Source organism: Octodon degus, unplaced genomic scaffold (assembly GCF_000260255.1).
Source record: "Octodon degus isolate 3935 unplaced genomic scaffold, OctDeg1.0 scaffold00420, whole genome shotgun sequence".
NCBI lineage: Eukaryota > Metazoa > Chordata > Mammalia > Rodentia > Octodontidae > Octodon > Octodon degus.
In genome coordinates, this window is record NW_004524996.1 from 310,190 (window position 1) to 320,353 (window position 10,164).

The window sequence follows — 10,164 nt, forward strand, 5'->3', positions numbered from 1 at the left end:
AAGAAATTTCTGAATTTGTAGAATCTGAAGTAAGGAATCTAGTACAGAAACATATGGGGAAAACTCAAAGCCCACCCAGAAAAAGTGCACAGAACACTAGCTCAGCTGAAATGTATGAATTAACAGTGTCACAAGTAAAAAAACAACAGCGGAAAGGTAGAGAGGAACTCAGAGTAAACTTAATTTCTTAAATAAAAAAGAAATCTTTGAATTCATACCATCTGAAGTAAAGAATAAAATACAGAAACATATAGAGGAAACCCAATTTAAAAAAATTCTGCAGTAAAAGAATTAATAACTGCTTATAAAGAAGATATTGATAAAAATAGAGGAGATTAGAAATAGGACGGATTCTTTGAATGAGCAATACAGGAAGGAAACAGATCACATGAAGCAGAATCAAAGAGATATAGAGGAACATAAAATCTCAATCATAAGTCTGTAAAACCATTTGAGTGAAAGTGAAGAGAAAGTATCAGATCTTGAAGATGCTGGTGCAGCTAGTAAAAAGGTAAGAAAAGATCTCATAAAAACAACTACGATGCAGGAAAAAATAATTCGACACCGGCAAGATGATGTAAAGATGAACAATGTGAGACTAATAGGCATCAATGAGAAAGAAGGAGTCAACACAAATGACATTAAAAAAATATGGGCAGAAGTAATAGCAGAAAACTTCCCAAACATGAGGAATCAATCTGACATTCAGATAACTGAAGCATACAGAATGCAAAATAACTTCAACCCAATTAAAAACACACCAATACATATAATAGTCAAGATCACAGAAATGCAGGACAATAATAATATACTGAAAGCTACTAGAGAACAGAAGCAGATCACATTCAAAGGAAACCCCATCAGAATTACAGTCAAAATCTCTTCACAAACTATGAAAGCAAGAAGAGTACTTCAAGTCCTCTATGAAAACAAATTCCAACCAGGATACTACACCCTGCAAAACTCTCAAGTTTGATGGAGAAGTGAAATACTTTCATGACAAAGAACAACTAAAGAATTTCATGATGACAAAGCCAAGCCTACACAGACTACTCAAAGATGTTCTAGAGAGGGACCAAAATGATCACAGCTCCATGAACAAGAAGAGAAGCAACCCACTAAATAAGGCAAACAGTTAAACACAAGACAGAAAGGAGAAAACAAAAGCAGGTAAATAACATCTCAATCACAAGTAAACACATCTCAATTATAACCATCAAAGTAAATAGACTCAATTCGCCAGTTAAGAGAAATACACTGGCATAGTGGATTAGGAAATAAAATCCAACAATATGTGCTGTATACAAGAAGCACACTTAACACAAAAAGACATTTATAGGCTTAAAGTCAAAGGATGGAAAAAATGCTACATGACCCAGCACCTCAAGGAAAAGCAGGGGTAGCAATCCTGTTTTCAGACACTGTCAACTTCAAACCAAGAATGATCAAAAGAAAAAAAAGAAGACCATTATGTACTGGTTAGGGAAAAAAAGCAAGAGAAAGAGGTAACACACACTAATATCTATACACCAAACACAGGAGCACCCAACTATATAAGACAAATCTTAATGGACATGAAAAAATTAGTATCCAAGACCACAATCTCAACAGGAAAACTTAACACCCCATATCTAAAAAAGATAAGTCAAACAGACAAAAAATTAGCAAAGAAGTAGCAGAAATCAACCAAACCTTGGTACAAACGGACTTGGTGGACTTACCCAGAGTGTTTCACCCACCGACAGCTGAATACACACTCTTTTCAGCTGCACATGGGTCATTATCTAAAATAGACCACATACTAGCCCGTACTACATGCTTAAGTATATACAAGAACACAGAAATTATCCCATGCATATTATCTGACCACAGTGCAATGAAACTGCAAATAAACAACAAAAGAAAAAAACATAAAAGCATAAACAGATGGAAATTAAACAACACCCTACTCTGCAATCAATGGGTCACAGATGAAATTAAACAAGAAATTCAACAATATCTACAGTTCAATGAAATGACAACTAAAATTATCAGAATTTATAGGATGCGATGAAAGCAGTTCTCAGAGGGAAATTAATAGCTGTGAACTCACACATTAAGAAAACAGAACGGGAACAAATAAACACCCTAAAGCTGGACCTTGCACATCCAGAAAAGGAAGAGGAAACCTAACCCAGAGCCCAAAGATGTGAAGAAATCATAAAGATTAGAGCAGAAATTAATTTAACTGAGATGAAGAAAACAGTTCAAAGAATTAATGAATCAAAACCCTTGTTCTTTGAAAGACTAAATAACATCGATAAGCCCCAAGCTAATCTCATCAAAAAGAGGAAAGAAATTCAAATACAAGCAATGAGGAATGAAAAGGGTGTAATGACTACAGACCCAGTGGAAATTCAGAAGATTATCAATAGCTACTTTGAGAATATTTGTGCTCACTGAGTACAAGAAACAGATGAAAAGGACAGATTCCTAGCAAGGTACAAAAACCAAAACTGAAGCAAGAAAATATAGCAATTATCACTAACCCAATAACAGCCAATGAAATACGAAATGTAATAAAAAGCCTGCCGACAAAGAAAAGTCCAGGTCCTGATTGATTCACAGTTGAACTCTACAAGAAATTTATACACAAATAATTCCTACACTCCTCCAAGTCTTCAATGAAATAGAAAAGGAAGCAGTCCTCGAAAATCATTTTTGGATCCAAGTATTATACTGATTCCAAAACCAGGGAAGACACAACTAAAAAAGAGAACTACAGGGCAAAGTCCCTCAAGAACATAGATGCAAATATCCTCAATAAAATCCTAGTAAATAGAATACAGCAAATCATCAAAGAGATCATACATCATGACCAGGTATGATTCATCCCAGTGATGCAAGGATGGTTCAATATTTGAAAACCTATAAATGTAATACACTATATTAATACAGTGAAATCTAAAAACCACATGATCATCTCCATTGATGCAGAAAAGGCTTTTGACAAAGTCCAACACTCATTCATTTTCAAAGTCCTACAAAAAATTGGAATAGAAGACCTCTCCTTCAATTTGATAAAATCCATCTATGACAACCCAATGGCTAATATAATTCTAAATGGGAAAAACTGAAATCTTTTACTCTTAGATCTGGTACAAGACAAGGATGTCCTCTATCACCCCTATTATTCAATATAGTTTTGGAATCATTAACTAGAGCCATTAGGCAAGAGGGAGAAATAAAAGGAATAAGAATAGGTAAAGAAGAAGTTACATTATCATTATTTGCAGATGACATGATACTTCACTTGGAACACCCAAAAAATTCCACCAAGAAGCTACTAGAATTGATACACAAATTCAGTAGCAGAGAAGCAAACTAAGTCAATACTCAAAAGTCAATAGCATTCCTCTACACAAATAACGAACACACTGAGGGGGAAATTAAAGAAACAATAGCTTTTCCAATAGCACCACAGAAAATTAAATACCTTGGAATTCACTTAACCAAAGAAGTCAAAGATCCTTTCACGGAAAATTATAATAATCTGAAAAAAGAGTTAATAGAGGGTTTCAGAAAATGGAAAGATATTCCCTGCTCCTGGATAGGAACTACCAACATCGTGAAGATGGCCATACTCCCAAAATTATTGTACAGATTTCATGCAGTCCCTGTCAAACTACAACCAAGATACCACCCAGACCTAGAGAAATAATTCCTAAAATTTATTTGGAAAAGAAAAGACCTAGAATAGCAAAGTCAATCTTGGCCAACAAAGACAAGGCAGGCGGCATTAAAATTCCTGACTTGAAATTATACTTCAAAGCTACTGTGATAAAATCAACATGGTATTGGCAATGAAATAGACCTGAGGATCAACGGAATAGATTAGAAGATACAGAGGCTTCTATGAATGCACTCAGCCACCTAATCTTCGAGAAAGAGGCCAAGCTTGCTTCATGGAAGAAAGAGAGCTTCTTTAACAAATGGTGCTGGAAAAACTGGCTGTCTGAAAACTGAAACTTGACACAGGACTATATCCATGCTCTAAGCTATCATCAAAATGGTTTAAAGATCTAAACACTAAAACAGAAATACTAAATCTCCTGGAAGAGAAAGTAGGAGGAATTCTTGAAGACATAGAGGTAGCCAAAGAGTTCATGCACAAAAATCAAATCACATGGTTAACACTTGAAAGAATTGAAAACTGGGACCAATACTTATTGAGAAGTTTTTGCACATCAAAAGAGATTACCAACAAAGTGAAAACACAACTCACAAATTCCAAAAAAAAAAAAAAAATCCGATCTAATAAGCATTCAGACAGTGGTCTGCTTTCTAGAATTTATAAAGAACTAAAATACATTAGGGCCCGTAAATTTAAAGACCCAGTCCGGAAAGGGGCATCCAAGATGAACACACACTTCTCAGAGGACAAAATTAAAGAAGTGAATAAACATATGAAAAAATGCTCCACATCACTAGCCAATCATGAAATGCAAATTAAAACAACACTGAGATACCATCTCATCCCAGAAAAAAAATGGCTATCATGAACAATCAACCAACAACAAATGTTAGAGAGGGAAAAGGGAAACCTGTTCCACTGATGGTGGGATTGTAGACTGGTGCAACCATTATGGAAATCAGTGTGGAGACTCCTTAAGAAACTAGGACTGAAAATACCATTTAAGCCAGCTATACCCTTACTAGGAATTTTCCAGGATGAACTGAAAACGTCTTATTATAGTGATATATGTGTCCCTATGTTTATAGCAGCGCAATTTGTTATAGCCAAATCTTGGAAATAACCAAGATGCCCATCACCTGAGGAATGCATGAAAAAGATGTGGTATTTTTATACTATGGCATATTACTCAGCTATAAAGAATGATAAATATGAAGCCTTTATATTTCAGTGGATGCCACTTGAAGATATACTCATAAGCAAAATAAACCAGACCCACACATGTAAATATCACATAGTCTCCCTAGTATAAGAAATCAAAAGAAGAAATACAAATAGAAATGCATAACAGAACTGAAAGGAAAATGAGAACTTGAGCACTGGACCATGATGAGAGGGTAAGGAGAAAAGCTGGGAAACAGGACAGGGACAAAGAAATACACTTGAATGCACAAGATGGGCAAGTCAAGGATCCTGAGAAACATCAGCAGGTTTTTGAAAAGACTTAAATTTCAACACATCAATACTTGATGGAAGATACCTGTTCCATGTTATGCCTAAGATATTCAATAATTAGACTGATAGTTAGAGTAAACCGAGTTGCATATGTTGCAGGGTAATAAGCTTCTCTTCCAGATGGTTAACAACCTAAGTTTGCAGATCAAAAATTGGAGAAAAGGAAGGGCTGCAAGTTCCACCAATTTTTTGGCCCTAGCCTTTCAAGGTCAGTGAAGACTAAGAACATAGTAGAACCCGTACTGTAACATCATGCAACTCAGTTGTGCCTCAAATTTTCTGATCAAGGAGATTATGGAGCCACAGAGGAATGTGATCAATGATGTATAGTGTGCCTAAGGAGAGTCACCTGGAGAGAAAACTTTCTCTCAGTCTTTCACAGAGAGCAAATTGGTCAAGCACTGGCTGTGACTCATCCACCTAAGTCACTGGCTGACACTGAAAATGAATCTACAGGGCTACAGGATAAATCCTGAGGGGAACTGACTGACCTTATCAGATACAAAAGTTATATTTCTTGTTATATAGGACTTGCTTTATCTTGATCTTAACCACCCAGCAGAAAACTATATAAATGAGGTATATAAAGTAAAGCCATATTAATATGCTGAGCTGTAAATGGCTCTAGTTAACTTCTGTGGATAACCCACTATGATTGTGGACTGCTGGACTGTGTTGTATTGTTTTGCTGAACTCAAGCACCTATAACATTTAAACGCCAATAGAATACCCATCTCTGACAGGACTGAACTGGAGAGGAGGAATACAGAGGAAAGACCGTTTTTATTTGTATATACAGAATAGTTAAGATAGATGTACAGCTGCTTTTGCTTGGTTCAAAGAGAGGAAGGATTTGTAGTGGTAGTGTTTGGATGGGATGACCTTACTCCTTCTTGTGCTGTGGATGACTGCTGAGAAGATAACAATGTGCAATGTATTATTTATTGAAAATGTCCTATTAATCAGCCTGGAAAGGGTCTCATTGATATTTGCTTCTCAATAAAATAATAAAAAAGTAAAATAAAATAAAATTCAAAACAAAAATGGGGCCTGGAATATACCTAAGTAGAATAAGCACCTGTCTGGCAAGTGCAAAGTCCTGAGTTCAATCCCTGGTACCGAAAAGAAAAAGAGAAAGAGACAAATATCTATACCCAGCATGTCATAGAAAGACCATATGATAGAGGATATACCACAACAATTAATAGGCAAAGATTAAAGTGATAGTAGATTGTATGATATATCAGTTTTGCAATCACATAAAAAGGTTTGCATAAATGATTCATCACTATAATTCTTGCCTATCACAAAATAAATATTACATTGTCCTTCATAGCTATGGTATGAACATACACAGCATGAGTCCCTAGAAATATGATAAGAGAAAGTACTCATCCTCCTAGAATGACCTTTGCATTCTGAATAAACATAATGATATGGAAAAGGAAATATGAGGAAACCACCACATTTGAAGTATACTAAATAGCAAGTTTTCAGAAAAAAGTTCCATAGAATAAAATGAAACTATAAAGTATGACCGCTTCACAAATGAAGAGACAGTTTACATAAAATAATTTTTGGAAATCCTAAGCACTGGATAGACTGAACAATGATCTTATATTTAGGATTTGTACTCAAAAACCTAAACAAAACTGAGAAATAAACTAAAGAGAAACACAGATATTGTATAAAATGTAAAGAATATTCACAAAAACAAATGAATTTATTTCTGGAACTTAAGCTTATAATAGCTGTAATGAATACTTCACTAACAGGTGACTACTGCATATTTGAGCAACTGGAGGGAAGATACAAGGAAATTAAGGGATAAATGCAATGATTCAGTCAGGGAAGTGGAAAGAATAAAGCTTAAATATGCTATAGGAGATTATCAATTTATATATGCATTCCGACATTCATTATAAAGAAAGTTTCAAAAGACAAAGAGAAAAATCTTCAAAACATCAGAAGTGACTTATCCCAGAGCAACGAATCTCAATAAGATTAACAGTTGAGCCTTGCTTCTTCCTTTCTTTTCTGTTTTTCCTCACCCCAGTTGTTCCTTCCCTTTCAGCAGATTCTTTCCATTTCATAGTATCTATCTTATCTTTCAGATTTTATTCACACTGAGGATCTTATACTAATAAGACAATATGATGCCTACACATGATTGTCTAATGTATTTCACATTATGAGTACAGCCTCTGGCTGCATCTTTACTTAAAAAACATCAAGTTTACTTCTGCATAGCTGAGTAGTACTCTCTGTCTTTTGACTCCTTATTATACAATAGTTTGTCTTTCTTTATAACTGAGTAATATTCCATAGTATAAAAAATGTCACATGATTTTTATCCATTCCTCAGTTGATGGGCATTTGATTTGTTTCCAAGACTTGCCTATGCCAGGCAAGTGCTTATTCTGCTGAATCACAAAGATAAATTATGGTGTAATAAAAATGACTTCCCTATACAGTGTGCCTGAGATAATAATACTGCTAATTTACATGAGACTGTTGAAAGTAACAGTTAATATTTATGTCATTATTCTATTCTTTTTCATTTTTTTGGCAAATTTGTATACTTTTTCTGGTTATCTGAACAAATGATTTTAAGATGACATCATGCAATTGGAATAATTTTTGAATTCCTATCGTCTTGCTTAAAGTGAAATTGTGTCATTTCTAAAGCTTTCTTATTATTTGGATTGTTTTTTTAAAAAAAATTTTAAAGGGCTTCTATTAAAATTTGGTTTAAAAATCATTACCCTAAGGGCCAAAATCATGAGCCCTAAAGGCCAAATGCAGTGGGATTATGTACTTACAATGTAGTGGGGGAAAGCTGTCAACCAAGATTTCTATATCTAGAAAAGCTATCCTTCAAAACTGAACGGTATAGCCAGGGTGGTAGATGCCTGTAATCCAGGGCTCTGGTAGAATGAGTCTGGGGGACCATCTGGTCTAGTCAAATTAGTTTACAGTAGTTCCTCACTATTTCATGGTCTGATTTTTTGGACTAATTGTTTCATGGATTTGCAAAACATATTAATTAAAAGAATGCTAAATCAAAATAAAGAACACTGTTTACAGAACGTATCTCTTTAGCGGATCAATGCAAACTATAACATACAGCATACATATGTTATTAAAATTACATAGGTATACAAGTTTAGAAAATTTTGCGAAAATTAGAATTCTTTTTAAAAGTGTGGGAAAGGCTTACAAAAGTATGGGAGCTTGAAAGGTAGCTCAGCTGACTAAATGTAAGCACCAGTTTGGGCAAGCGTAGGAAGTAGGGTTCAATCTCAGGCATCATATGCTGCACTGGTCTTGTGATGGTCTTTAGCATAATCTGTAAATTTAAAAATACAAATATTACATGAAAAATATATTAGATCATACTTCAAGATATTAAAGTTAATTATAAATAAGTGATGAACATCAGGTGGTTCTTAAAAATCTACTATTTGAAAATATTTTTTTTAAAAAATGGGTAGGCCAGACAGCTCAGTGGATAAAGTACCTTCTTAGTCAAAGTGCTAGGGACGTGGTTCAAGCCCCAGGACCACAACCTGTGCCTGCCCCATTGACAGGGCATGCTGTGATGGCAAATGAGACTGGGCATGAGGGGTATCCCAGATGTTGGAAGGCTGAAAATAGGAGGATCACTGTTAGTCCAATCTATGTAGTGAGACCCTGTAGACCAAATACTACATACATATTTTTTTTTAAAAAAAAGGATAATGTTGGGATTTCATTTGATGGGGATTTAGCATGGGCAATTAAATTACAGAATTATTAGAGAGAATGAAAGACCTTAAAAGGAGTCAGATGAGGTTAGTACAAGCTCAAGAACATTGGGACACAATGGAGGGGTTGCAGGAACAAGCCTGTTTTAGTACAGAACCTTCTGACTCCATGCTCTGTCCCCTTGTAGGTCCAGGGCATGTAGTATAAGGCCACACTTCTGCCATAGTCAATGCCAATGAACATGGATCTGACATACTTCTTCCCTTTGATATTTGCCCCTCATGATACTTTGGATTGAACCTTAAAACTTTACCCTGAGTTACTTCTTCAGCCATACTTTAATTTTTATTTTGAGACAATGTCTCACTAAGTCACTAAATTACCCAGACTGGGATCAAAATTGTGATCTTCCTGTCTCAGCCTCAAAGAGTATGTTTTAGTTAAGAATGTATGTTTTGTTATGGCTTGTGTCTAGTTGTCCCCCAAAAGCTTCATGCAGTCATGGGGCAGGGACTTCTAGAGTTTGAGACTAACTCCCAATCCACTGGGAGTTTGGATCTTTGTATTGCTGGGAATATGGGTATGAGTACTGTACCCACCCTTGTGGTGCATATTCTGAAAGTAACATAAGGGACACAAAGAGACAGACTTCCTTTCTGTTGGCACAATTGCTGCTACATCTCCCTTGGGCCCTTCAAAGCTGCCATAAAAGGCAGCTCTCAGCAATGGGCCACTCTGAGCCAGCTGAGTATGGACTGAAACCTTTAGTAACAGGAAGATAAATAAACTTTTCCTTCCTTCAATTTGGGTATCAGATAATTGTCCCAGCAATAAAAGAAGAGTAACTGAGAAAGGCTTGAAGCAACACAAATGGTTCATCCCTTAAATATTTTTTAAGAACATATAATTTATATCTTAAACAACTCATGCATTTAAATTGTACACTGCACTGCTTTTGACATATACACTGAATCGTGATTCCAAAAAACCAATAAGTTTTATTTTATTTTTTTCAAAATTTTGTTGATAAACAGATAGCAAGGAGACAGTTTCAAATCAAATCGGAAGGACAGTTTCCACAAATAATAAACTGCATATATTCTTCTTAGTGCTTAATTGCTGTACAAGATGCAGACTTGAGATCCTATTTACAAACACCATTAGAACAAATCATTCTATTCATTAAGAGAATGCAACTATATATCTATCCTAACCACTTTGAATACACA